At 46.2% G+C, this 27,144-nt stretch overlaps 1 protein-coding gene across 1 annotated transcript in view; it reads left to right on the plus strand.

The window, feature by feature from the left end:
• The first annotated feature begins 7,992 nt into the window (after nucleotides 1-7,992).
• The window catches only part of SelT (selenoprotein T), a 60,843-nt gene continuing 41,691 nt past the window's right edge, over nucleotides 7,993-27,144 (plus strand). Inside the window, exon 1 of the mRNA XM_080273527.1 lies at nucleotides 7,993-8,179. The gene's annotated coding sequence lies outside the window, so the exon portion shown is untranslated. The remainder of the gene's footprint in view (nucleotides 8,180-27,144) is intronic.

Genomic DNA, 27,144 nt, shown 5'->3' on the forward strand with positions numbered 1-27,144 from the left:
AAATTGCTATTTTTTCATCTTGCATAAGCCAGGAAAGATGTCCAACAAGCAATTTGTTGCGCTCAGATAAGCTCAATCGTGCTAGGACATATGATGAATTTAAAACTGAATTTCTGAAGAAATTTTCTGGAGGTATGAACTTCTTGCCAGGTATAATTCCAGAATTACATAAAATTGTAGATCTTGTAAGGGAGCACACTACAAACCATGTGCTCAGTGAAATAACTGCTGATGTCTCCACAATCAAGAGAACTTTGTTAGCTACTCTGGAGAATTCTAATTGGATAACAGATGATGGAAAGATGTCCCCAGACCTCGTCGTGGACATCATTGGTTATGTAGCTGCCTTGTGTAAATTACCTGATAGGACCCTTAAGATCGCCAAGACGATCGCGTACACCCCAGGAATGTGCTTGCTAGACTTAATGAACGAGGTAGAGATGCAGTGCAGTAAAGCAGGTGTGGTCGACACACATGCACATTCTGGTAGAATCAGGGTACCTGAGACAGTATCAGCTGTGAAAACATCTACACCGACCCCAAACAGAGAATAAAATCGATCGCGACCAGAAATGAGGCAGCCCAAACAAACAAAGATGCCTAGAAATCGTTCCCAGACGCCTTCCTACAGGCAGTTTCATAAGTTTTCGCGCAGCCCGAGCAGGTCTCGCGCCATAAACAACACTTCTTATGGGAAATCACCTCGTAGGTCACAGTCAAGGGATAGGTCCATTCTATGTCATTATTGTGCAAAACCAGGACACACAAGGTATGAATGCTTTATCAAGGCAAAAGAGGACAAACAAAAGACATAAGGATTTGGTCCTTACTGTAGGCATCATAGATACCAAGGGCACTGGATTAGTGATTGCAAAACAGTAGAAAAAATTGTGTCTGTGTTCAAATCGGGGGAAGACCAAGTCATGACAAAAAACGAACAAACGTAAAGAAGAACAAGGCTAAACTTCACATAGGAGGCATGTTGGGAAATGAGTGTATCTTGATACCAGCTGTATGTGAGGATCAAAACGTTTCCTTATTTTTAGACACAGGCTCTCCAGTGAACTTAATAACACATGAAGAACTAAATAGAATTCTTAAAAATAAAAAGAAAGTAACTTTTCTGAATGAAGCTGATTTAGATTTATACACAGTAGATGGACAAGAGATTACAGTGAAAGGTATGATAAGATTAAATCTCAGTTTCACGGAAACTACAAGACCATTCTCTGCATTTTTCTATATCGTTGAAAACTTAGCAATTAAAGCTCATATGTTACTGGGCTTAAGATCCATGAGAGCTGAGAACATAACTATACTCCCACAAATGAATGGAATAGACTTTGATAACGAATTCATAGAGGAAATAACTTCAGAGCCCTCACCGATTGGTAGAAGAGAGCCAAAAAGAATTGGTAATATTAAAGGCTTAAACAAACATACACAAACAGATGAGTGTATAGACCCACTCGCACCACCAACCCCATCCTCCAGAAGAAGTGACCCAGATAACAGTACTGATTTATCAATTTTTCCAGCCCATCTCACTAATGATTTAGTTATCCCACCGCTGCCACCAAATGTCATAAAAGACTGTGTAGGTTCCTTTGTAGTTGAGTTATATATATATTTTAGATTTTGGACGAGCGGTTTTTATATCTTGGAGTAGCTTCCCATTTGTCATGTAGTGACAGGAGAGGTAAAGAATAGTATGGGACTATTTTTATTTGTCTTGGAAATATTAACAAGTCTCTCACACAGAGCGGAATATAGAGTCCAGTCCCGCTAGCTATATCTCTGTCTCTCTTTCTCTCTGTCCCTCTCTCTCAGTTGCCAAGCCCTTCCCCTGCGACCAGCCTCTTGTATCGCTTGTCCCCTTCTGCGCTCTCTTTCCTAAATTCTGGTGAAACAGGAGACGTATCACGTGTGTTACAATACACACGTTAACATTGTATTTATTTGTGTAATGCTAGGTCTTTTAGGCTCGGCTTCCCATTCCGTAAACGCCTAGCGTATAGCGGGGCTCTCTTTCGAGACCGGGGCTTAGACAAATAAGAGAGAGGCAGGACACAAAAACTCCAGGCAACAACCTTACAAGTGTATTGCCTAGTTAGACAGGGGAATAAGTAGATGTTACAGACACAAGTGTACTTGGCGATTATAAACTCTTATATCTAGATATGGTTAGTAGTATCTTGCAGGATACTGTTTTGGAGTCACAGTGAATAGCACGTTAAGGCAGAGCGTTCTCAGTTAGGGAAGTCCAGGGTTTCTATACGTGTGGAGTTGTTAAGGTTATTTCACACTGGGGAGGGTGGTGTAAGGCACTGGGGTCTGTTTTTGATTATGGTAATACGAGATCATTTCTGAGGGCAGCGCATTTACTTTATTACCATCCACTCGTATTCTACTTTTGACTAATTATTTTCACTTTCTCTACCACCTTGATCTTGTCACAGAATTATTCTGTACAGTTCACTGTATCTATTATTTTCTCCAACACTGGGTATTGTCGCTGATTTCTGCAACAAGGTCAATTCACTGTTCTGCTTAAGCATTGTTTGATCACTGATATTGCACAGTTTGGGTCACTCCGGTCTGCGTCTGGCGCCAGGGACTTGGGCGGAGGAGCGGCACAGCTCCGCTACTGACGGGGCTGGGCACCACCAGGGGCCTCCGTACTCAGAGTGCACGGGATCACATGCAGGGACGTCCGTTCTCGTCCAGGGCTGTGCGTGGCGAAAGGTCCAGCGCTTTCAGGGCCGGGGACAGGAGTGTGGTCCTTAGGACTGGGGCCGAATAATTGCCTGAAACAGTCGTTCAAGCTCCTGACGGAGGATGAGGACCTTCGCCGTCTAGATGTGGGGAGTTCCTGCTCAGGAGTTCTAGGGGCTGTGTGGGGTTCCCGAGGGCTGCTGTCCATCGGGGCTTGGCGGCGCCGACAGGAAGGGGCTGCGGCACTGGTCTGCGTCAGGGTCTGTTAGGTGGGTCTCCTCCAGAGCCAGTTGTAGGAAGCAGAGGCCAGGTGAGACAACAGGGCCTATCCAATACTCCTCTACGCCCGAGACTCCCTCTGTGTCAGGGATTGGGGAACAGGCGTCAGCTACAGGCGGCGAAGTGGCTACAGGCCGTCTCCTGCCGTAGGGCCCAGCTACTGGCTGTGGCTTCCTAGGGGCGCGGCTACAGGCTGGTGCCAAGGCCCGGCTGCTGGCCATGGCCTGAGAGAGTGGGTGACTGTCAGCAAACCCAAGGGCACATTCGGAGCGGCTACAGGCCATCTCCTGCAGGAGGGTTGTTGAGCGGCTACAGGCTGTCTCAGGGGGAACACCTTCGGAGCCGCTACAGGCCATCTGATGAAGGCGGGAGCAGCTACAGCCTGTATCCTCGTTACCCTCAGTGCGGCTACAGGCTATCTCCTTCAGGAGGGGTGAGCGGCTACAGACCTTCTCAGGGGAAACACTTTTGGAGCGTCTACAGGCTGTCTCCTTTATGAGGGGTGCTGAGCAGCTACAGGCTGTCTCAAGGGGAACACCTTCTGAGCAGCCTCACGCTGTCTGACGAAGGCGGGAGTGGTTACAGGCCGTCTCCTTCAGGAGAAGTGAGCGGCTACAGGCCATCTAGGGGAACACCTTTGGAGCGGCTACAGGCCGTCTCCTGCGGGAGGGGGTTTGAGCAGCTACAGGCCGTCTCAGGAAGAACACCTTCGGAGCGGCTGCAGGCCGTCTCAGGAAGAACACCTTCGGTGCGGCTACAGGCAGTCTCCTGACGAAAGCGGGAGCGGCTACAGGGTGTCTCCTTAGCGAGGGGCGAGCGGCTACAGGCCATCGCAAGTCACCTTCAAAGCGGCTACAAGCCGTCTCCTGACGAAGGCGGGAACAGCTACAGGCCGTCTCCTTAAAGAGGGGTGAGTGGCTACAGGCCGTCTCTGGGATCCTGGCAGGAGCTGGATAGGGAGCTCCACCCCTTAGCTGGTTGGTGAAGGCTCGCCCGGAAGGTAGTGTGGTATTCCTGCTATGGTGACGCTGGGCGGGCTTCAGGTCATAGGGGCACGCGGCCCAGGCTGACTTAGGCCGTTGTTGCACCAAGTCCCGGTGCGCTGCTGCTGCTCCTCTGTGGGCTCCTTGTGGGGGTGTCTGGGTGTTCACGGGGGCACTATGCTGCATTTTACCACCGTCTGCTGGGAAAGTCACGTCTTCGTGACTGGAGGTGATAGACTTGCGTATCGTAGGGGGCGTAGACTGGCTGCAGATGTCGGAGGACGGCGTGCCAGGCTGTGGTGGCGGTGTTCTCGTCCTGTTCCTCATCACAGGTGAGGTAGAGGGTGGACGTGGTGGTGGAGGAGCGGAGGAGTTGGAGAAGGTGGTGTGGTCCTCGGACTCGCTGGTTGCGTCCGAGTGACAGTGCCCATACAGCTCTTCGTATCTTCATGGAAGTAGTTGTTGCTCGTGGTGTGGTGTGGTGTTGAATGCTTGAGGTGAATGGTGAGTGTTGGGTTTTATGCCAGGGTAATGCGGCATAGCGTTGTGGAGGAATGTAGGTGGCTGGGATTTGTGCTTGATGTATCATGAGTGTGAGATGGTTTAGGGTAGGGGTGGGAGTATGATTTTGCAGCGAGGCAGGTGGGGTGGGGGAGTGGGTGTATCGGGTGGGTGGGCGGGAGAGGCGCCCGGAGCGGGTCGTGGTTGTTCTGAGTGTAGCTGTGGGTGGTGATGTGGGTGTGCAGGACTGGCATGGGCGCGAGGTGCGTGGGGCGCATACGGGTGGGCGGCGGGTGGTTGGGGCAGGGTGGGGGGAGTTAGGAGTGGGTGTGTGTGTGGGCTGGAGGGTGTGGGGGCGGCAGTGGGTGATGGCTGAGGTGGGTGTGTGGGGGTGGGGATGGGACATGTGGTGCTGGGTGTGGGGGAGAGGGTGGCGGGTAGAGATGGGGTGGGGGAGCAGTGGGGTGTTGGTGGGTTGTCAGGTGAGGTGTGATGCAGTGTGATGGCCGGTGAGGCGGAAGTGGCGGGGGAGGGGGAGGGCAAGAGGGATGGGGAGGAGGAGATGTAGCATTCATAGGTAGTAGGAGGGGGTGGCGCAGGAGTAGAGGGTGGGATGGGGTGCGGGGCTGGGGCGGTGGGGGCAGGAGTGTGGAAGGGGCGCAAGTGATGGTTTTGGAGGGTGCGAGGAGTGCCGTCGTAATTAACGGTGACCTGATAGGGGTTAGGGATGCGGGTGATGGTGTGGAGTCCTGTGAAGCGGGATGCAATCTTGTGGGGGGTAGGGAGCTGGGCTATCATGACTGTGTTACCTGGCATGTAGGGGTTGGAGGCAGTGTCGGGGCTGAAGTCTAGGTTGTGTTGGAAGTGGATCAAACAGCATTTGAGGTGGTGTAGTGGGTCTCTCGTGGGAGCGGAGGTGGGGGGTTGTAGGTGCTGCTGGAGGGGCAGAAGGAGGGGTGTTTCTCCAAACACTCACTCATATGGTGAAATTCTGTCCTCTCAGGGGCAGGAGTTGATGCCCCATTGTACGATTTTTACGTGGGTGGGCCAGTCATCGTTTTTAGTTGCCTCTATTGGTGTGCGGAGCTGATTCATCAGTGTATGATGGCTGCGCTCGCACACTGCATTTCCTTGTGGCCAGTAGGGGGAGGAGTGGGAGATGTTGTGCCCGAAGATATGGGCTAGTTCCTCCCAGTCCTTACCGGTGAATTTGGGCGCGTTGTTTGAGTGAATGCCGAAACAGAGGAATACGTGCCGAAGGAGGGCGTCGACTACTGCGACAGTGTGGTGTTCTTTAGCTGGGCAGGCCACGACGAATTTGGAATATGTGTCAATGACGTATCTGTAGCCCGATTTTGGGGGTAAGGGCTCTACCACGTCAATCGCTAACAGCTGCCAGGGTTTGTGGGCGGTGATATGGCCCGATGGTCCTGCGGTGCGGGTGATATCTTTACCCAGGGCGCAGGTGCGGCAGGTTTGGGTAATTTCCTTGGCAAGGGCGGCAGGGTTGGGTGCCCAGTAGGTGTCATTGAACACCTGCAGCAGTTTTTTTGTACTCAGGTGAATGCCGTTGTGGGTGTGAAAGTGTTGCAGGGCGTCACGGGCAGTGTCAGGGTCTAGGAGGATATGGCCTGATGGGGTTAGGAGGTGGTCGCCCTGGCGATATGGTTTTTTGAAAAGGTGGTGAGGAATCCACGGGGGCCGCTCCTTGCGGTGCCACTGTTGGAGGAGGTCCGGTTCGGACTGGGCAGCTTGGATGGGGAGCCGAGAGAGAGCGTCTGCATTGGTATGGAGTTTGCCGGGGCGGTATGAAATCTCGTAATTGAATTCCTCCAAGGTTTCACACCATCGGATGAGCTGGGCATTGTGGGTGTCGGATTGTCGTAACCACTGGAGGCATTGGTGGTCTGTAATGATGGCGACTTGGGTCCCGGAGAGATAGCCCGGAAGTGCTCGAGCGCCCAGATTATGTCCAAGCATTCCCGTTTGGTGACGGCATAGTTTTTCTCTGCCTGATTTAAGGTACGGCTGGCACTGGCGATAATGTGTTCGTGGACCTCTTGGACTTGTGCTAACACAGCGCCGATGGCAAGGAGGGAGACGTCGGTATAGAGGCGGAACGGGAGGGCATAGTCGGGAAAAGCCACGATGGGGGCGGAAACAAGCTTGTCTTTAAGCTGCTGGAAGGCAGCTCGTCTCTCGTCTGTCCAGAGGAACGGTTCCCCCTTACGGGTCAGGTCGTGGAGGGGTTTGGCGATGTGGGCAAACCCCTTCACGAAGCGGTGGTAGTAGGACGTCAAGCCGAGGAAGGCTCTGATCCCATGGACGTCCTGCGGTGAGGTTATATCCTCGATGGCGCGGAGTTTGTCAGGGTCGGGAGATATTCCTGCCTGGGAGATGACGTGCCTCAGGAACGAGACGGTTCTAGCGGCTAAAACGCACTTGGTGGGCCGGAGTTTGAGGCCTGCTTGTCGGATCCTGGTAAAATCCCGGCGGAGGCGCTGCAAGTGGTCGGCCCAGGTTTGGCTGAAGACAATGACGTCGTCCAAGTACGCGAGGCAGATTTCCCACGTGAGACCGCTGAGGACGGATTCCATTAACCTGGAGAAGGTGGCGGGGGTGTTGCAGAGACTGAACGGCAGGACATTAAACTCGTAATGTTTCCCGTTGCTGGTGGAGAAAGCAGTTTTGCCTAGATCCTCCTGTCGCACGGGAACCTGCCAATATCCCGATTGGAGGTCCAGGGTAGAGAACCAGGAGGCTCCATACAGGGAATCATCTATGTGTGGGAGCGGAGTGGCGTCTTTGGCAGTTACGTCGTTAAGCGTCGCAGCCAGCCTCAGTCTTGAGGTATGCCGCTGAAACTTGGCACACGTGGAGTCCACACGTCCCATGTGATGCTCAAGTTCCCCACTTGAGTTGTTGTTTGCAATGTTGCAAAATGAAAGGTAAGTTTTTATGCAACAAGCATGTCCGGGATTCCGGACAATGGGGCCCTAATTCTATGATAGAGACAGGAACCACACGATTGCACCTCACACGGCAAGAGCACATCTCAAACAGATGTCATGGGCAACCAGCCTCATAGGCCTAACACCGTCTTGTCCACGAGCCAAATAGGCCTCTTGTCGGCGTCTCGGTCAAGTCTAGTGATTACGGGTGAGTTGGTCCTATGTCTCCTTATGGATTACCTATCTCTATTTACTGAAGGTGTGTGTGTGTGTGTGTGTGTCAAGACCCACTACCTCTTTTTGTTGTACACTGTACTGTACGCACAAGTTTATTACCACTGACTGTTTAACTATTTGCTGAGGAGGGTTTGTGACAAGCCCCAATCACCTTCTTCTGTTGTACTCGTATATATACTGAGCATGTAATCCCAATATAGGCCTACAGATTTTCCAGATATGTCCAGAAAGGTTAGTCACTGGGGGCAGATACGGGTTAACTTGAGCATATTAGCAACTTCGCCAGCTAGCACTCAGTAGTCACGCGCAGGGGACCAGACAAGCTGGCAAACGAGTTACGAGAAGTTACGAGAACATGGCGGAGAGGGGGACAATATCCCTTCTCGCCTTCGGCGCCTTGGTAGGCGCTTTACTGGTCTGTGACTTTTTTCCAGTTGGTAGTTCAGCAAGCGACACTGCACCCAAATTGAAGTTTAATAACCTGATGGGTCCAACTTTAAAGGTCTTGTACTGGTGAGTGACTTGAAATATCATTTCAGGTGTTTACACCACCTGTAATGATGATACATCACTTCTTACCCATTCCTATTTTGTAGAGTTTAGGGGTATTTTTGTACTGAATGTTTATTACAGCATATGCTGTTATAAGGTCGCACCCATGAAGACTTTTCGGAGCAGAATGTCACCACCGAATGAAAAGATCAAATTGCAAGCTGTTAGTACTTTATAGGTGTAGGGAGACAATTTTGCGTCCTTTATATAAATGGGTTCTTCGTCTCTTAAATTGTTCGGTATGGAGGTAATATTTTCGTTTTTTTTTTTTTTTTCTGGAAACCACACAAATGAAGAGAATTATTGGGTGGCTCAGTACCTCATTAATTTCTAATACTTCTTCCTGTAAATTTTTACAAGTCGATACACCTCCCAGATTGTGCTGTATATTTTTCTGGACCTAACCTAAACTGCTGCAGCTGAATGCTTACCTTAGAGTTAGTTATTAATGCATTTATAGTGGTAATATGCCTGAACCTCATATTGGCAACTTGCATAATAAACCCCTCTTCCTTCACTGTTATCATTCATTTTCTTTGTCTGCCCTCCTCTCTTCCTATTTTTCCCATCTTTCTTTTCACTTTTTATCACTCTTCAGTCCTTTTTCGGGTGGCTTTACATTGAGTGACAAGCCTAATGGTTTCTTGTAAGCCAGGAAGCCATTTAATATGCTGGGTGGTGTCACAGAACCAACCCATATGTGTTTCCTATGTGTCAACAGTTAGTTTGGTGGAGGGTTAGTGTCCTTCCCTGTAAAACAAATACAGTAACTCAAATGGCTACCCCTTTTGGGATTATGGCTATAAAAGTTAGTTAATGGTTACTGGTACCATTTTAATATTAATTTAGCAGGTATGACATCTGTACTTCAAATATTTGGTAAACTTTACAACAGGGGCACAATGATTGTAACTGTCCTCATATAATGTTACAGTCATCAGGAAAGTAATATTACAGTATGCAGGGTAAATATTTTCTTTATTGCCGTTTCCTATTTTTGGTTGTTTTTTTTCTTCCATTTGATAGTTTGTTTTAGTTCATTTGAGTGTTTTGAGGCCTCATTTGTCGTGCAAATGAAAAATCATCATCATCATCATCATCATTGCCAGACACCATGTATCCCAAACGGGATAGCCAAGGGCTTAGAGTTAATTGTTTTACAGGGAGGGGCACTAATCCTCCACCAACCCCACTTGACACATAGGGAGAACGTTATGCCAACAGCACCTGGTGTTCCCAGGCGGTCACCCATCCAAGTACTAACCAGACCCAACGTTGCTTACCATAATATTACCATGACAGTCTTAGTTACCTCCTAACCTTGTGGGAGCTCTTGATTCCCACCTAACCAAACCTAACTAAAGTAACCTAACTTACCCTTATGGTCCTTTTTGGCTCATCCGACAAGCTAAGCAAAGCTATCTCAACCTAAGGTAACCAACCCAAGATCATGGAAATTAAAAATATTCATAAAAAATCAAAATACTCATTTGCACACAAAAAACACACATACAGGCTTACACTATATGGTAGCACAAATCCACTGGGTATGGTAAGATTGCCTGCTAAAGAAACAGCAACAAAGGAAATAAATACGGTACCATATGCAGCACAGTTAGTTACCAGTATCTTGTTAATTTATACTTTTAAACCACAGAAAATGTGTGGGAAAAATAAAAGACCTATTTGGGGGATATTTAAGGAAGCTGCTAGTTTACCCTTGGCAGCCTTTGACTGACTGATTGTGTTGATTACCAGTGATCTTGCCAGCAGGACGTATCAGTGCATCAGATGTTCAGATCTCTGGAAAACCTAATATTCTAGCACAGGGGTTGGCAGCCTTTGATGAACTGGGGGCTGGAACTGCTTTGTTACTCAGCTGGTGGGCCAGATGTTTTTGAAGATGTTAAAGATGACACCCCCTTCCTCCAGTGATAGTGTTACGTCCCTGCCCAACACTGCCACAGGCTCCAACAGCAGTAGCCCAGTACAGGAAGGACATTTCCCAGTGAGTTGTTCTTCCTGTGGTCAGCCTGTAGGTGTACAGTACACAGGATCAGCTCAGGCATTGTAAATAAACACTGGCTTCTTAAGTTCACACTCTTTATTCTCCAAATAATTACACATTATGCTTTCCAACTTCACTATTTTCCCAAGCACTGGAGCTATACAAACTTTACTAACTGCAATTACATTTAATGCTTGACAACACTTCACTATTTTCACCAGTACTGTACTGATGATATACAAACTTCAGTAACACTTCATTGTTTTCACAAGTACCGAAAATATACAAACTGTACTGACATTGCACAACACTCAACCCCCTGCTATCGCGCCTAATTGGTCACAGGAAACGCGCGTGATAGCTGAATACGCGATAGCTGAACTGAACAATCAATGGGAAAATTGTTTTTTCGGTGGCCCATTTTTCTAACTTTTAACCACTTTATGCCTATGATTTCCTGCCAATCTCTCCTCTAACATGAAATGAAGCAATAAAGCATTATTATATCAATAATAACAGTGTAATAAATAAATAAACAACATAAAAGGCCATCAAACTTTTATAAGGATTACGGCTTGGGTGGTTTGATGGGTTCCGAGGCTTGGGAGTGGCTTAATTGCCGCCAGATCTCTTTGGCTGTCTCCATTTCTTTAGTGTCCACAGCTAAAGGGGGTATCACATGGTACCTTATATCAGGAATGGCTGAGGAACATTTAAGTGGAACAAAACTTGGACGCTATCACACACGTTCCTCACACTGTCGTCAGAGCCCCGTCTCAGTTGTAAACACGTGATTACCTTATCGACATCACAGTTTTTTCGGCATAAGAAATATTAACTCTTTATAAGGGTTTCAAAAGATTGATATTTATTCTAAAATACAATATTAATAAGTATTCAGTGTTAGGCTAAATTTCAATGCTGTAGTACGATATATTTTTCGAGCCGAATGGGTTTTGGTCACTGTTTTGCCCGTCTTGTCCTTGGCAGGAATCCGTTCAGATGCATTCCAAATGCCCTTGCTATAATCGGGAATTTTACCACATTACCATTCCAATTAACCATCGTATCCTCTGCAAACCTCGTATGAAGTGCCGTGTGAATAAATTTCGCTTAGCCTGTCTTCAAACTCGACGCGTGATAGCAGTCTTGGGGTGCGTGATAGCATGTATGGTTGTGCATTTGATGTGTGCGTGATAGCTGAACGCGTGATAGCAGGGGGTTGAGTTTACACTCAAACTGAACTGAAAACTGACTGAACTCGCTCTAGTCTCTTCCCCATCTTGTATAGCCTTACAGTACTCTCGAAGCCTCTGCATTTTACTAGAACAACAGTTGCCAACTCAGAGATATCCAAAACATGCCAGAGTTTCTTACACTGCACAGCACACTAAATTATTTAGCATACAAACAATCACATAGATAAAATACAGTATCTTGAAGAAAAAGAGCAAAAAAATTAATGCATAACTTACAGAACAACTACGCTCACAAACTGACAACTCTGACTTGTACCGAAACCATGGTAAACATCAGGAATCGGTGAGAAGCTTCTTGACTACCTGACTGGCAAATCCCGCTTCTCAACACTACCGCATCCCTAGTTCTTTGTCGTCCCAACAAAACTACACAATACATACAAACATAAACCTTAATGAAACATCTAACTATATACAAAATAATCCTTCAGCTTATCATATCTTCTACTATGCCACTTCCGACGACGTCCTTGCTCCTCTCCACAGTCCACTCCACCAGGAAGGTCTTGGTCCTCTTCCTGATTCACTTCATCCCTTGGGAAACTGTCACCATCCTCTAGTACTTCAGCTCCTTGGTCCTCCTCGACTTCCTCGGCTGTGAGTGAGCACGATTCCTCGGAGACGTCCCAGCTGTACTGTCCTGGCCCATGGTAATGCCACAGACAATTCACGTGAACCACCTTTGGGCGAGGCTTCGTGCCTCCCCGAATCAAGTACGTTACGTCTGATAGGCGGTCCAACACAGTGTAAGGCCCGTCCCGTGGGCTTGGCAGCTTCAGTGACTGTCCTTTCTTTCACTGAGGATTGTATAACTAAACTTGGTCACCATCCTTGAGGCTCACCTCACTTGCCTTGGCATCATACTTGCAGTTCATCACCTCTCCTGAAAACTCAAGGGCTCCTCACACTTGATGATGTACCTCAGCCAACCTTTCCTGAAGGTGCTTCACATAGCCGGTGGTGTCTGTAGGCAGACCTTCACCAGGTGGCCTTCCCATTAACAAGTCAACAGGTAAGCGTGACTCGTGGCCCATCAGTTTTGCAGGTGTGTAGCCATACAGACCAATATGCCATCAGGAAGCAGATAATTTCTGGTCCCATTCTGTTTGTCCCGCTATGCAATACTTGGCCATTCTTGACCTAGGGTCCAGTTGAATTTCTCCACCATCCCATCTGACAGTGGCCATAGAGGGGTCGTCCTGGTCTTCTTGATCCCCATTAACTTGTAGCACTCACAGAACACAGCAGACTCAAAGTTTCTACCCTGGTCAGAATGTAGCTCTTGTGGCATCCCAGAATGACAAGAACTGGTCGGCCAACGACAGCATCAGTACTAACCTCTTGATCGGGGATGGCGTAGGCCTCTGGCCATTTTGTGAAGTAGTCCATGGCGACATACATATACCAATTCCCTCTTTCAGCGAGTGGCAGAAGTCCAGCAATGTCCACCGTGACTCTTTCCATCGGTGCACCCACTTGGTACAGCCGAAGAGGGGCGCAACCACGTTTCTTGGGTCCCTTCTTGGCTCAACACACATCACAGGCCTGACACCACTCTTCAACATCCTGACACATGCCAATCCAGTAGAGCCTCTGTCGTGGCTGGCTTAGAGTTTTCTTCACCCCTGGGTGGCCACTAGTGATCTGGTTATGGGACTCATCCAAGATCTCAGACCTCATCATCTTTGGAACCGCCAGTTGCCAATACAGTACTTGCTGAAGCCATCGGGTATCTCCTACTGACGCTCCAGTAGCCCGTTGTTCAAACAAAGAAGGCTTCACTGACTCCAGTAACTCTTGGTCTCAGGGCTTAACCTGGAAACTTCTTCCCTAGATGGTCGCACTGTACTCCACTGCAGCCACTCTAGCACTGGTTGTAAATCTGCATCCTTTCAGGTCTTCATCTGATGTTGGCCCTGTCACTGCAGTATGGCTGCATCTCTTACTATAATCTTTTTTTAATACACTGCCGGCATTCTGGATCAGAAGGCCGACAACTCAGGCTGTCAGCATTGCCATGTACCCGACCAGGACGGTTCTTCACCTCATAATTGTGCTGGCCTAGCTTCCTGAGCCAGCGTGCCAGTTTTCCTTCCTGATTCTTTAGCGTTTTCAGCCACTTGAGTACTGCATGGTCCATCCTGATGATGAAGTGGGACCCATACCAGTAGGGATGGGAGAAATCAAGGCTCTTCATCACTGCCAAGAGCTCCTTACAGTTTACACAGTAGTTCTGCTCCAGTGGGCTGGGCATCTGCCCCTCTCCCGGTGACGACTCAAGGTGCCTGGAACCACTGTCTGACTCTCTTCTTCTTCATTTCTGCAACATTCGCGGCCTTTCCTCTAACTTTCGCTCTGTTGAGCACCACCTCTCCTCCTCTAAACCTCACCTTCTTTTTCTAACGGAGACTCAGATGTCTGAGGCAACTGACAGCAAACCCTTTTCTGTATCCTCCTACTTTCTCTATACTCATTTCAAAGCCAAAGGTGGCTGTTGTGTATATATACGCAACGACTTATCTTGCTCTCGTGTTCCTGAACTTGATTCTTCTGAATTCTCCACACTCTGGCTTCGGCTTTCCTGTCATTCTCTGACTAAATATATCTGTGCTGTTTACTTATCCCCTAATTCTACTGACTATCAAAAATTCTTCGACTATCTTACTTCTACGATGGAACACATTCTATCCATTTCTCCTTTCTCTGAAATCTCCATTCTTGGAGATTTCAATGTTCACCACCACCTTTGGCTCTCCTCTCCTTTCACGGATCCACCTGGTGAACAAGCCTACATCTTTTCTATCCTTAATGACCTAGAGCAGCTTGTACAGCACCCTACCCGTATCCCTGACCGCCTTGGAGAGAGCTCCAACATACTTGACCTCTTCCTCACAACTAATCCTTCTGCTTACTCTGTTAATCTTTTCTCTCCGTTGGGCTCCTCCGATCACAACCTTATTACCTTAACCTGTCCTATCACTCCGGTACGGCCTGTGGACCCTCCAGGGAAACGTCGTCTGTGGCATTTTGGAGCCGCAGACTGGGAGGCCCTCAGGCAGTACTTCTTTGATTTTCCCTGGAATGATTATTGCTTCCATGGCCGTGAGCCATCTGAGTGTGCCTTGCGCATTACGGAGGTTATTCTCTCGGGCATGGAAGCATACATTCCTTTCTCATATCCTTTGACTAACGCAAGAAAGCCTTAGTTTAATCACGCTTGTTCTAATGCTGTCCGCAACAAGGAGAGGGCCTACAAAAGGTACCGGAGCCAACCCACCCCTGAATCACATCATCTTTATGTTTCTGCCCGGAATCGTGCTAAGTCTGTTCTTCGCTCTGCTAAAAATAATTTCATCCATACTAAATGCTCTCAACTCTCCAACTCGAATTCTTCCCGCTCCTTCTGGCATCTTGCCAAAAATCTTTCTAACAACTTTACCTCATCATCCTTCCCTCCTCTTTTCTACTCTGATGGTTCTGTAGCTATTTCTTCTACTGATAAAGCAGATCCCTTCGCACAGACTTTCTCCTCCAATTCTACCTTAGACGATTCCGGTGCTGTTCCTCCATCACTTCCCCCCTCTGACTTCCTCATGGCTGACATTAAAATTTCTTCAGTTGATGTATTTTCTGCCATCACTGGCCTCAGTACTAACAAGGCCTATGGGCCTGATGGGGTCCCTCCTGTTGTTTTCAAGAACTGTGCTTCTGTGCTTACACCCTGCCTAGGCAAACTCTTTCGTCTTTGTCTGTCAACTTGTACCTTTCCTTCTTGCTGGAAGTTTGCTCTCATTCAGCCAGTTCCAAAGAAGGGTGACCACTCCCAACCCTCCAACTATCGTCCAATTGCTTTAACGTCCTGTATTTCAAAAGTTTTCGAGTCAATTCTTAATAGAAAAATTTTAAGGCATCTTTCCTATCACAACCTTCTTTCCGATCGTCAGTATGGGTTCCGTCAGGGACGCTCCACTGGCGATCTTCTCACCTACCTTTCAGACTCTTGGTCATCCTCCTTTCGGGACTTTGGCGAAAGCTTTGCCATTGCACTTGACATCTCAAAGGCTTTCGATCGAGTCTGGCATAAATCTTTAATTTCCAAACTGCCCTCCAACGGTTTCTATCCTTCTATCTGTGCCTTCATCGCTAGCTTCCTTTCTGGTCGTTCTATAGCCGCTGTTGTAGACGGCCATCGTTCTTCTCCTAGATCTGTCAACAGTGGTGTTCCTCAGGGCTCTGTCCTATCACCAACTCTCTTCCTTTTATTCATCAATGATCTTCTAAGCTGTACATCTAACCATATCCACTCATACGCTGATGACTCCACCCTTCACCTTTCCATTCGGTTCCCGCAACGCCCATCTCAACAGTTACTTCAACAAACAAGGGATGAGGCTATGGCACATCTAATGTCTGACTTGGCTCGTATCTCTGACTGGGGTAAAAATAATATGGTTGTCTTTAATGCATCTAAGACTCAGTTCTTACACCTATCAACCCGACAAAATCTTCCACAGGTATACCCACTAATGTTTAATAATATTCAGCTTAATCCTGCATCATCCTTGAACATGCTTGGGGTTTCATTTACTCGGGACTTATCTTGGAAGGATCATATTACATCTCTTGTAAAATCTGCTTCCAAGAGATTGGGTGTGCTAAGCCGACTCCGCTGTTTCTTTACCCCTGCGCAGTTGTTGACTCTATACAGGGGTTTTATCCGCCCCTGTGTGGAGTACAACTCTCATGTGTGGGGAGGCTCCCCACATACAGCTCTTCTCAATAGGGTGGAGTCAAAGGCTTTTCGTCTCATTAACTCTCCTCCTCTTACTGACTCCCTTCAACCTCTGTCTCTTCGCCGCACTGTTGCATCTTTATCTTTTTTCTATCGCTACTTTAATGGTCACTGCTCCTCTGAACTGTCTGCTTGCATTCCTCCACCTCTACGACGGGCGCATAGCACCCGTCTGGCAGCAAACTCTCATCCTTTTTCTGTCCAACTCTCTAATGCAAGAGTTAACCGTTACTCCCAGTCTTTCATTTATGCAACAGGTCAACTCTGGAACTGTCTCCCTCTGTCTGTATTTCCTGCTGCCTATGATCTCCAGTCTTTCAAACGCAGTGTGTCCAGGCATCTCAAAATGATCGGATCTTGAATTTGGCTCTATATTGTATTTTGTTTTTCTCTTGGAGGGAACTGTTACTGCGGGGTCATGGCCTTTGGTTCCTTCTTCCTCGCATAAAAAAAAAAAAAAAAAAAAAATCTTGTTGTAATATGCGACCACATACTCTTTTTCATTTTTCTTCTGTGACAGGACTCTACCAATACCATGGTTACTAGCATCACAGTCCAAGATAAATGGCTGACTCTGATCAGGGTACAGCAACACACGCTTGAGTTTGTCAGAGGCTTTCTGAGTCCCTGCTGTCCTCACAAACTTCTGCCTTTTCCCCAGCAGCTTGTGAAGAGGTGCAGCTATCATTACAAAGTCCTTGACAAAACGGCAATAGTAGGTGCACAAGCCCAGGAAACTCTGTAGCATTTTCACACAAGTTGGAGCTGGCCAGTGTTCCACAGCTGCCACCTTCTCTGGGTCAGTATGGATGCCGATCACGCCTGCAATGTGTCCCAGGTACTTCACTTCCTTCTGAAACAGATAGCACTTCATGAGTTTCAGCTTGAGGTGCGCTTCTTGAATCCTGTTCAATAACCTCTCCAGTTCCTTGTTGAAAGTCCATCCAAAGAAAATTACATCGTCCAGATAAATGAGAGCTGTCTGCCAGTGCAGGCCTTCAAGTACACAGTCCATGAGATGCTCAAAAGTAGCTGGGGCATTGGATAGGCCAAATGGCATCACTTTAAACTGCCATAAACCCTGCCCATATGAAGAGATTGTCTTCTCTTTGTCCTTCTCTGCAACCTTGACCTCATGATATCCTGCTTTCATGTCTTGGGTGGAAAACCACTTAGCACTTGACAGAGCATCCAGGGTGTTATCAGTTCCTAGCAAGGGATATGCATCCTTCACTGTCACATCATTCAGGGCTCAATAATATACACAGCACCTTACTGAGCCATCCTTCTTCTTTACCAGAATGACTGCTGATACACAAGGACTGCTGGACTTCTGTCACTCCTTGACTTTGGAGATTCTCCATCATCACCTTCTCCATCTCTTGCTGTTGGGCTGGTGCCATCCTCCACGCTGGCTGTTTAACCAGACAGTGATCCCCGATGTCTATTCAATGCTCCACCAGATCAATGCATCCCAGGTCAAGGTCTGCGGTGGAAAAGACATTAGCAAACTCCATTAGCAGCTGCCTCAACTTCAGCACTTGTGAGCCATCCAGGCATTGGCAACTCCTTGAGAAAAGGTCTTGTAAGTGCTCTGGCAGATACCCGTCTTCTTTGACTATGCTCCATTTACAGCCTTCCTCTGATGCCATTCAGGGTCTACTGCCTGGTACAGTCCCAGAATATCTCTCTCATTGATCTTCTGTGGCTCACAGGAGAAACTGGCCACCACAGCCAGCACTTCACCTGCACCTGTTTCCACCAGAGTTCTCCCCACCATTACTCCGGCCTTTGTCTTGCAATGTACATCAGGCTCCACCACCCCTAGAAAGCTGTCAAAAGAGGCAATCACCTTACACTGGAGCAACAGTTCTGATTTTGGGGGTATCGCTATAGTGCAGAGCACCCTCACGTCGCCACCAGAACTGGTACATTTCACTGCAGTGACGGGAACCGACCTTCCTCGAACCTTCAGCTTCATGGAGCAGAATTCCAGCTCACATCCCATGGACATCAGATAGTCCAGACCCAGAAGGCAAGACTCCTCCATGTCGGCCATGTAGACTGGAAGAGTACCTTAGCCTCTTGCCCTGCCACTTCAGTCCGGACATCCAGGGGTCCCCTCAGTTCTGCGCGGTGCCCAGTTACACCACACAGTTGTTCTGATGACTCAGGCAGATACCGATGATGTAACACACCAGGCCTCACAAAAGTCTGCTCTGAGGCCGAAGCAATCACCAGGGAATACTTCTTTCCGTCTATCCTTCTGTTTATTCACACACTGTCAGTTGCCATTCTCATGCATTTTCTCTGTGGTGGTTGCTCCTTAACACCAGCCTCCACTAGTTTTCCGCTTCTTTCTGGTCTTCTGCAGCCTTCTTCTTATGATCCCTTTTCATCTTCGGACACTCAGAACTGAAGTGTCCCACCTCGCTATGTGTCCAACACAGTTTTGTTACAATTGAAGATTTTCTTGCATTGCTCTGTTCTTGCTCCTCCTTCCATTTATGACAGTCCTTCTTGTGTCCCGACTTCCAGCAGAACCAACAACCTCCTCCGGTCTTCTTTTTCCGTCTTCTACTTGTAGCAGTCTTCTTTTCTGTGTCCTGGCTTTTCACATCCTACAATTTTTCCGTTTCACATACCTGCCCTTTCCTTGCCTTGAATTCTGCACTACGCCCCTCCTGAAAAGTGGATGTACTGGACCTGACATAGGACTCAAAGTTCTAGAGCCCTGGCTAGTGCTTCTTGCATGCTTCTTGGTTGTGCGTGCTTCACTTGCACCTTCAACCCTGCACTATCTAGAGCATCGATGAACTGGTCCCTCAGAAGAATAGCCAACAGGTTAGGTGATGCTCCAGGGGATGCCTTGTATGCCATGCTATCCAGGTCATGAGCAAGCTGCTGTAGGGATTCTCCTCGAACCCGTACACGGCTCTGGAATCCTGGTCTGTAAACCTCAGTCTGGTACATGGTTCCATATCTGCGCTCCAGCACTTCTACTAGGGACTGATAACTGTTCCTCTCCATCACTGATGTCTGGCCCAGAATTTCCATTGCGGCACCCTTAACCCGTGGATTGTGAGCCACAGCTCAGGCTGGGTAGCGTTGCGTTGCAAGCCACAGCTCAGGCTGTGCTGGCCGTGCATCACCATAAACAACTCGACCCCTACACAGACTTACACATGGCACTACGCAAAGAGGGAGAGAGAGAGAGATTTTTTCTTTTCACCAGATGATGCCCTTGATGTTTATCTTCGTTTATAATGAAGACAAAAGTTTTTTTTTTTTTTTTTTTTTTTTTTTTTTTTTTCACAACCGTATGTAAACTTACGCATGGCCCTATGCAAAGATGGACAGAGGGAGATTTTTTTCTTTTCACCAGGTGATGCCCTGGATGTTTATCTTCACATTTATAAAAAACAAAAACTGAAAGAAATTTTTTTTTCCCCTTTGGTTTTTTGCGCACCACAGCGTGGGATAAAAAAAGCTAATTGCTCAATCCACGGGTTAAGGCTAGTAGCAAGTTGCACTGCCCTCTGCCTATCATCCCAACCATTCTGATCCGCATGTAACTCAAACTGTGCACGGTTAGCTTCCCAAGATACTCTACCAACAAATTCCTGAGGTTGCTCTTTAATTGGACCCCATTACAGCCATACACTTCACTGGTTTGGGGTCTGAAAACTGAAGCATTGTAATTAAGGCCAGGACTTAAAACTTCTGCATTCTGATTGTTCACCCCTGTAATGCTACCTTTAGATGCTTGGGATCCATCAAGATTCACCTACACTGTCCATTCTTTTCATATGCTTCCTGTACCTATTTCTTTACAGCCTCCGTTTTCTTACTAATTATCTTAACATGGCCGACTACATGCTTCAACAGGTTATCTACATGCTGTCTGCATTCCGTCATGATTTCCTTACTAATTGTCTTCAACTGGTCGTCTACATGCTGTTTGCACTCAGTCACATTATTGTTTACCTCGTACTTCTGCATCCGTAGCTCAGTGTATACCTCCTCCTCCATTTGTTCCTGTTCTTCCTTCATTTCCTTCATAAAAGCATCTAGCTCTCCTCGCATCCTCTGTTGCAATTCTCTCTGTTGCTCCTGTAATTCCTCAAAGCTGTTCCCTCTGTGCTTGCAATTGTTCTTTGATTTCATTCCTGAGCTATTTGTGTTCCTCATTCTGTGCCTGTACTCCTTCATTCTGTGCTTGTAGTTGGACACTTTGTGCTTGTGCTTGGACACTTTGTTCTTGTAATTGTTCTTTTAGTTCTGTATGTCCTTCGTTCTGTGCCTAGGGTAGTTCCGTACTTGCACCCAGCGATGCCGTTTCCAGCCTAGCATTGTCTCTTGTCTGGACACCTTCTGCCTCCATGTCAAAGGTTAGACTCACTGCAGCACTTAAATTATCCACATTCCTGACACCAGTGTTATGTCCCTGTTCCACACTGCCACAGGCTCCAACAGCAGTAGTTCAGCACAGGAAGGACATTGCCCAGTGAGTTGTTCTTCCAGTGGTCAGCCTTTAGGTGTACTGTACAGTACACAGGATCAGCTCAGGTGTTGTAAATAAACACTAGCATCTTAAGTTCACTTTCTTTATTCTCTAAATTATTGCAATTTATGCTTTCCAACTTCACTATTTTCCCAAGCGCTGGAGCTATACAAACTTTACTAACTGCAGTTACACTTAATGCTTGACAACACCTCACTATATTCACCAGTGCTGATGATATATATACAAACTTCAGTAGCACTTAACTATTTGCCAACAACACTTAACTATTTACACAAGTACCAAAAATATACAAATAGCACTGACACTGCACTACACTCAAACTGACCTGAAATCTGACTGAATGCACTCTAGTCTCTTCCCCATCCATATATAGCTTTGCATTACTCTCGAAGCCTCTACATTTTATAAGAACAACAGTTGCCAACTCGGAGATATCCAAAACATGCCAGAGTTTCTTGCACTGCACAACACTTTAAATTATTTAGCATACAAACAATCACATAAAACATCATAAAGAAAAAGAGCACAAAAATTAATGCATGACTTATGAAACAACTACAATCACAAACATCGGGCAAACTGACAACTCTGACTCATACTGAAACCAAGGTAAACAATGGGAATTAGTGAGAAACTTCTCGACTACCTAACTGGCAGATCCCACTTCTTAATAATAATAATCATAAAGTGATTGAATGTAACCATGCATGTATTGTTTATCACACAGGCAAAATTATTGCACTGAGCGATAATAATTTGCTCATTTGGCAGCGCTGGATCACTGAGCGCTTGGTGTAGCATGTCATAGCCTCCTAATCTTAGCTCAAATCTGTTCGAATATGCACTTTTTCGAACAAACTAACTATTACGTGTTTGCCATAGTGATTAACAGCCAATACTAAGTGAAAAATGGGGATATTTTTAAAAATTAGTAGAGCATACTGGTGGGCTGGTCAGATTCGGTTTATTGGCCAGGTCAGGCCCATGGGCTGTTGATTGCTCACTCCTGTTCTAGCCTAACCTAATGTATCCTGACCTAGCTTATCTCAGCTGAGAGGCTTTACCACCCAGGATTGCCACCTAATCTAACCTAGATAGCTCCTGAATACCTATCAGGCCAAATTCTAATTAGTTCTATCTTACTGAATTTAATGTCATAACAACCTCTTTTAACTTGACAGTTATCTGAAATTTTCCAAACCCACCAGGAGGGAACTTGAAAAGTAATCCCTCTATTATCCGGAAGGCCACTATCCGGATGATCCAATACCCGGATGCTGTGATCTGGCCATTCAAAACCATTATTTGTACATTTTTCCATTTTATCCAGACAAAATGCATGTGTCTGGGTGGAAATTATGGTCACTGCAGGGTATGGCCCTAGGTGATTGCTTGTCTCTGCTTGATGGGTCTGCTTGACCATGGTAATTGCTTGGCTGTGGTTTATACGTCTGCTTGACCAGATAGAGTAGCGTTAAACAACAGGAACAAGTGTTGTATGATATACTGTAGCGGCCTTTTACATTGGGTTTCAAAGTTAGGTTATGTTCGAAAAGGGGTCTGGGGAGAAGTCCATTATCCGGACATGCCTTTGGCTTTGTTATGTTGGATGATCGAGGGAATACTGTATACCAAAAGTAAGATGTGCATTTAGGGAGTCTGGCAGCAAGTTTTGCTCCTTGTGGTAACTTTGTTGGGTTGACGGTATTTGTGATGTAAACAGGTCTTTATGTATTTTGCAGGTAAAATATAATTCTTCCATCCATCCATCCATCATCTAATCCTACGTTGCCCCATGAGGAGTGTAGGAGCCCGGGGCTAGGAAAGTTGGTCCTGGCATTTAAGATGAGAGTGGCCAGCCTCACTCATCCCTGAGTGGCATTACGTGAGCAATAAACCCCAATCACTCCTTGGATATAAACCTTCACCAGCTCAATCCAATTGGAGCACCTTTATTACCCACTAAACCACCAGGAGCCAAAATTTGGTTATATGGTTACCACCCAGCATAGTAAATGGTTTCCTGGTGTACAGGAAACCATTTGGCTTGTCACTCAGTGTAGAGTCACCCACAAGCAGAAGGAAGAGGAAAGAATGAAGGAAAGAAAGACGCAAGAGGGAGTGTAAAGTCACCCGCAGGCAGAAGAAAGAGGAAAGAATGAAGGAAAGAAAGACAGAAGAGGATGGATGGAAAGAAGGATGGAGGAGAGGAAAGGGCAGACACCCGAGAGCAGCACTACATCAAGTGAGTGGATGGTGAGCGCCCCCACCTACAACAATTAAGATCCGTGGAGTATAATAAGGAAACCTGTGAAAGATTAATTTCATTTGTAAAAGTGGAAGGGCCACACTTGTGTGGCAAAGTATTAATAAATATTTTTGTTTTCTGTATTTCAGCCAACATTTGCTAATATGTTCCATCTGTGATATGTTTGTTGCTGATGACTGCACCTTAAAGGGTACGGGGGAAGGAGATTGGGTGCATGCAAGTTTTTGAATGCCTAGGATATGATAGTCCTTTTTCTTCTGAGTAATGCTGTTGGTGGTATGATTTGCTGAACTGATGTATTGCCAATATTTCACATTTTTTCTGATACTGATATTTACTGTTAACATCGGATATGGAGGGTGCGATGAATTGCCAAATTGGTGGTCATTTACTGAATCAGCACTTTTAATTGGAAAATATTATAATTTTTATCACCATATAGGTTCATGCACACCTAATTTTCTGCAATCTGGTCAAAAAATTCTGTTTAACTTAACCATGATTCAGAGCAAATACTGGTACTGTATTTGCTGAATTAGCAGAAGTGCTTGACCTTTAGCTCAACAACTCTCTGTGACAGATTTCAGTTTTGTATAAATATTGATTTACAGTGCATTTGCATTAAGCTGTTTGTACTTTAAGTCTATATTTATGCAAAATAGAAATCTGTCAAGATGTGTTGGCGATCTGATGGAGAAATATCCACTAATTTTAGTACATTTTAGATGTGAAGCTTGATTTTGCATTAAGCTGTTTGTACTTTAAGTCTATATTTATGCAAAATAGAAATCTGTCGAGGTGTGTTGGCGATCTGATGGAGAAATATCCACTAATTTTAGCACATTTTAGATGTGAAGCTTGATTTTTTATTATTAGCTATACTAAGCACAATTTTTTTACCAGATTTCAGATAATTAGGTGTGCATGAACCTATCTCTCTATCTATCTATCTATTGCCAGACGCCTCAATCCCGTTTGGGGTGGCCACAAACAAATCGCCTCCAAGTCGCCCTGCTCCCAACTCACACCCCCCTCTCTCATATACGTCTGCACCCCATCCCTTCATCTCATCCTCGGCCTCCCCCTCCACCTCACTCACATACACTCTCTTCGTCAGTCTTTCACCCTCCATCCTCTCCACACGGCCAAACCACCTCAGTGTGTTCCTCATAACGCTTCCTATCACATCCACATCCACACCACAACGCTCCTTTATATCCTCATTCGTCAGCCTGTCTCTCCATGTGACTCCACGGGCTCCTCTTAAATAACTCATTTCCACTGCTCTCACTCTTGACTTGTGTTCTTCCAACAACGTCCAAGCATCACTTCCATACGTTAGAGTTGGTATCACAATACTGTCATGTAGTAACTTTTTCACTTCCATGCTTACTTCCCTGTTTCTTATCACTGCTTTCAAAGAACCAGCAACCTTTCTTCCCTGCTGTACCCTTTCATGCACTTTGCCCTCCAAACCTCCATCCTTGCTCATCACACTACCCAAGTACTTAAACGTACTCACATTTTCCAATTCCTCACCATCCTCGATGTACATTCACTGACTTCACCTCTCTCAAAGACCATCACTTTACTCTTCCCTACATTCACCTTTAGATTCTGTTTCTTACACACTCTCCCAAACTCATCCACCAAGCAGCTCCCCTCCGTCTTCACTCAACAACACAGTATCATCTGCAAACAACAGTACAGGGAGTTTCCAAACACTATCCTCTCTCACCAGGGCCACTCCGACATCCACTACCCTACCTTGTACCTCTTTTATTACCCCATCCATGTACAGATTGAACAACCATGGAGACATGACACATCCCTGTTTCAACCCAACTTTCAAAGAGAAAAATTCACTTAGTTCACCATCCACACGCACTGCAGCCTTTGCACCATCGTACATACTCTTCACAGCATTCAACAACTTCCCATCTACTCCATATATTCTTAACACTTCCCACAATCCTTGTCTATCCACCCTGTCATATGCTTTCTCCAAATCCATGAAAGCCGTATACAACTTCTTTCCCTTCTCTAGATACTTTTCCACTAAAGATCTAAGAATGAATATCTGATCTACACAACCTCTTCCCTTCCTAAAGCCTCCCTGTTCTTCTCTAACTAATTTCTCTGTTCTTTCTCTAACTCTGTCAATAAGTATCCTACCATACACTTTTCCTATTATACTAAGAAGACAAATGCCCCTATGATTACCACACACTTCTTTTTCCCCTTTTCCTTTGTACAAGGGAATAATTATACCTGACTTCCTATCCTCCGGGACTCTACCTTCCTCCCAGGCCAATCTGCACATCTTCCACATCCATTCTACTACTATCTCTCCCCCATGCATCAGCATTTCACCACACACTCCATCAATTCCTGGGACTTTCCCCAATTTAACTTTCTTCATTGCTTCCACAACTTCTATCCTACTGATTTCTTCCTGTCCTCTCACCTTCCTCCTCCCAGCCATTCCCCAGCCACTTATACTCGCATTACTTCCATCCTCTGTGTTCAACAATTCCTTAAAGTGTTCTCTCCATCTGCTCACTTTTTCTCCCTTCTCCACTAGTAATCTGCCATTTTTATCTTTCACTCCCCTACTAACTTCACTTCCACCCTGTCTTACTCTTTTCACCTCTTTCCAGAACATTTTCTTACAGTCCCTCCACTTTACACTCAAATTCCTTCCAAATTCCTCATCCACTCTCTTCTTACTCTCTCTTACTAATCTTTTCACCTCTCTCTTTCTTTCTACATATAACTCTCTCTTCTGCCTCTCAACTTCTTCCGCGCCCCTATTTCCCATCCATTCATTGTATGCTTTCTTCTTTTGTGCCACAGCCTGTTTCACCTCTTCAGTCCACCACGCTGTTCCTTGCACCCCCCTCCGTCATCTCTTCCTTCCCCACACCACATCACATGCTGCACATATTTCTTCTGTAAATATCCTACACACACCTTCCACGTCTCCCATCTGCTCCAATTCATATTTGCCCAATCGTTCCTCCACTTCTCTCTTATACCCTGCCTTTTTCTCATCCTCTTGTAACCTTTCCACACTCCTTGCAACTACTCCTTCCTCTCGTCTTTCCCTTCTTCTATTCCTCCATCTTACTTGAATTCTAATTCTGGCCACCACCAAGTAGTGGTCAGAAAGTCCACTCCCCCAACCTCTATAATCTCTTGCATCCATTACACATCTTCGCATCCTTTCATCCACACACACATAATCAATCATTGCCTTCCTTTCATTCAGTTCACCACCCACCCTTCTCATCACTCGCCATGTATACCTGTGGATCATTTTATGCCTGGAGAGGGTATTGGCTATCACCAATCCCCTCCCAGCACAAATGTCCACTAACACACTCCCATTCTCATCTATCTCAGCAGGCACACCCCACTCACCAACTGTTCCATCCACCTTCACATTCCCAACTTTACCATTCATATCACCAATCAAAAACGCTCTCTCATTCCTTCCAAACTTTTTCATGCACACTTCCACATTTGTCCAGAACTCTTCTCTCACTCTTCTAGCACGATCTTGCGTTGGTGCATAAACACACACAATCGCCTACATTTGTGTTCCAGCTTTCAACTTTACCCACACAATCCTTGACCCAACTGATCCATACTGTCTTATGCTCCTCTTCCATCTTTTACTCACAACTATACATACTCCTTCCTTTGCCCTCTCATTCTCACCTACTCCGGCACATATACCCCATCCATACTCCCATTCTCTCACACTTTCTCCTCTCCATTTTGTTTCAGTTATTCCACATACATCCACTTTCGCACCCTCAGCGACAGAACTATGAAAGTTCATCTACCAACGATATTTGAAAACTGTGATGCAGGGCTCTTGCTAACTTTCGATGGTTGCGAGCCATTTGGCTCTAAGGTTTCAGATTTACGAGCCAAATAGATTTTTAGTAGCCAAACTTACTGTGAGCCAAAATATTTTGAGCAATAAGTGTATCTGTTTATTTAAACATTGTGATGATCAGAATCATATAATGGGGTTTGTTGCTTGTGTATTGTTGATTATT

Source organism: Coenobita brevimanus, chromosome 55 (genome assembly GCF_032717465.1).
Source record: "Coenobita brevimanus isolate Jiangsu-jjx chromosome 55, ASM3271746v2, whole genome shotgun sequence".
Taxonomy (NCBI): Eukaryota; Metazoa; Arthropoda; class Malacostraca; order Decapoda; family Coenobitidae; genus Coenobita; species Coenobita brevimanus.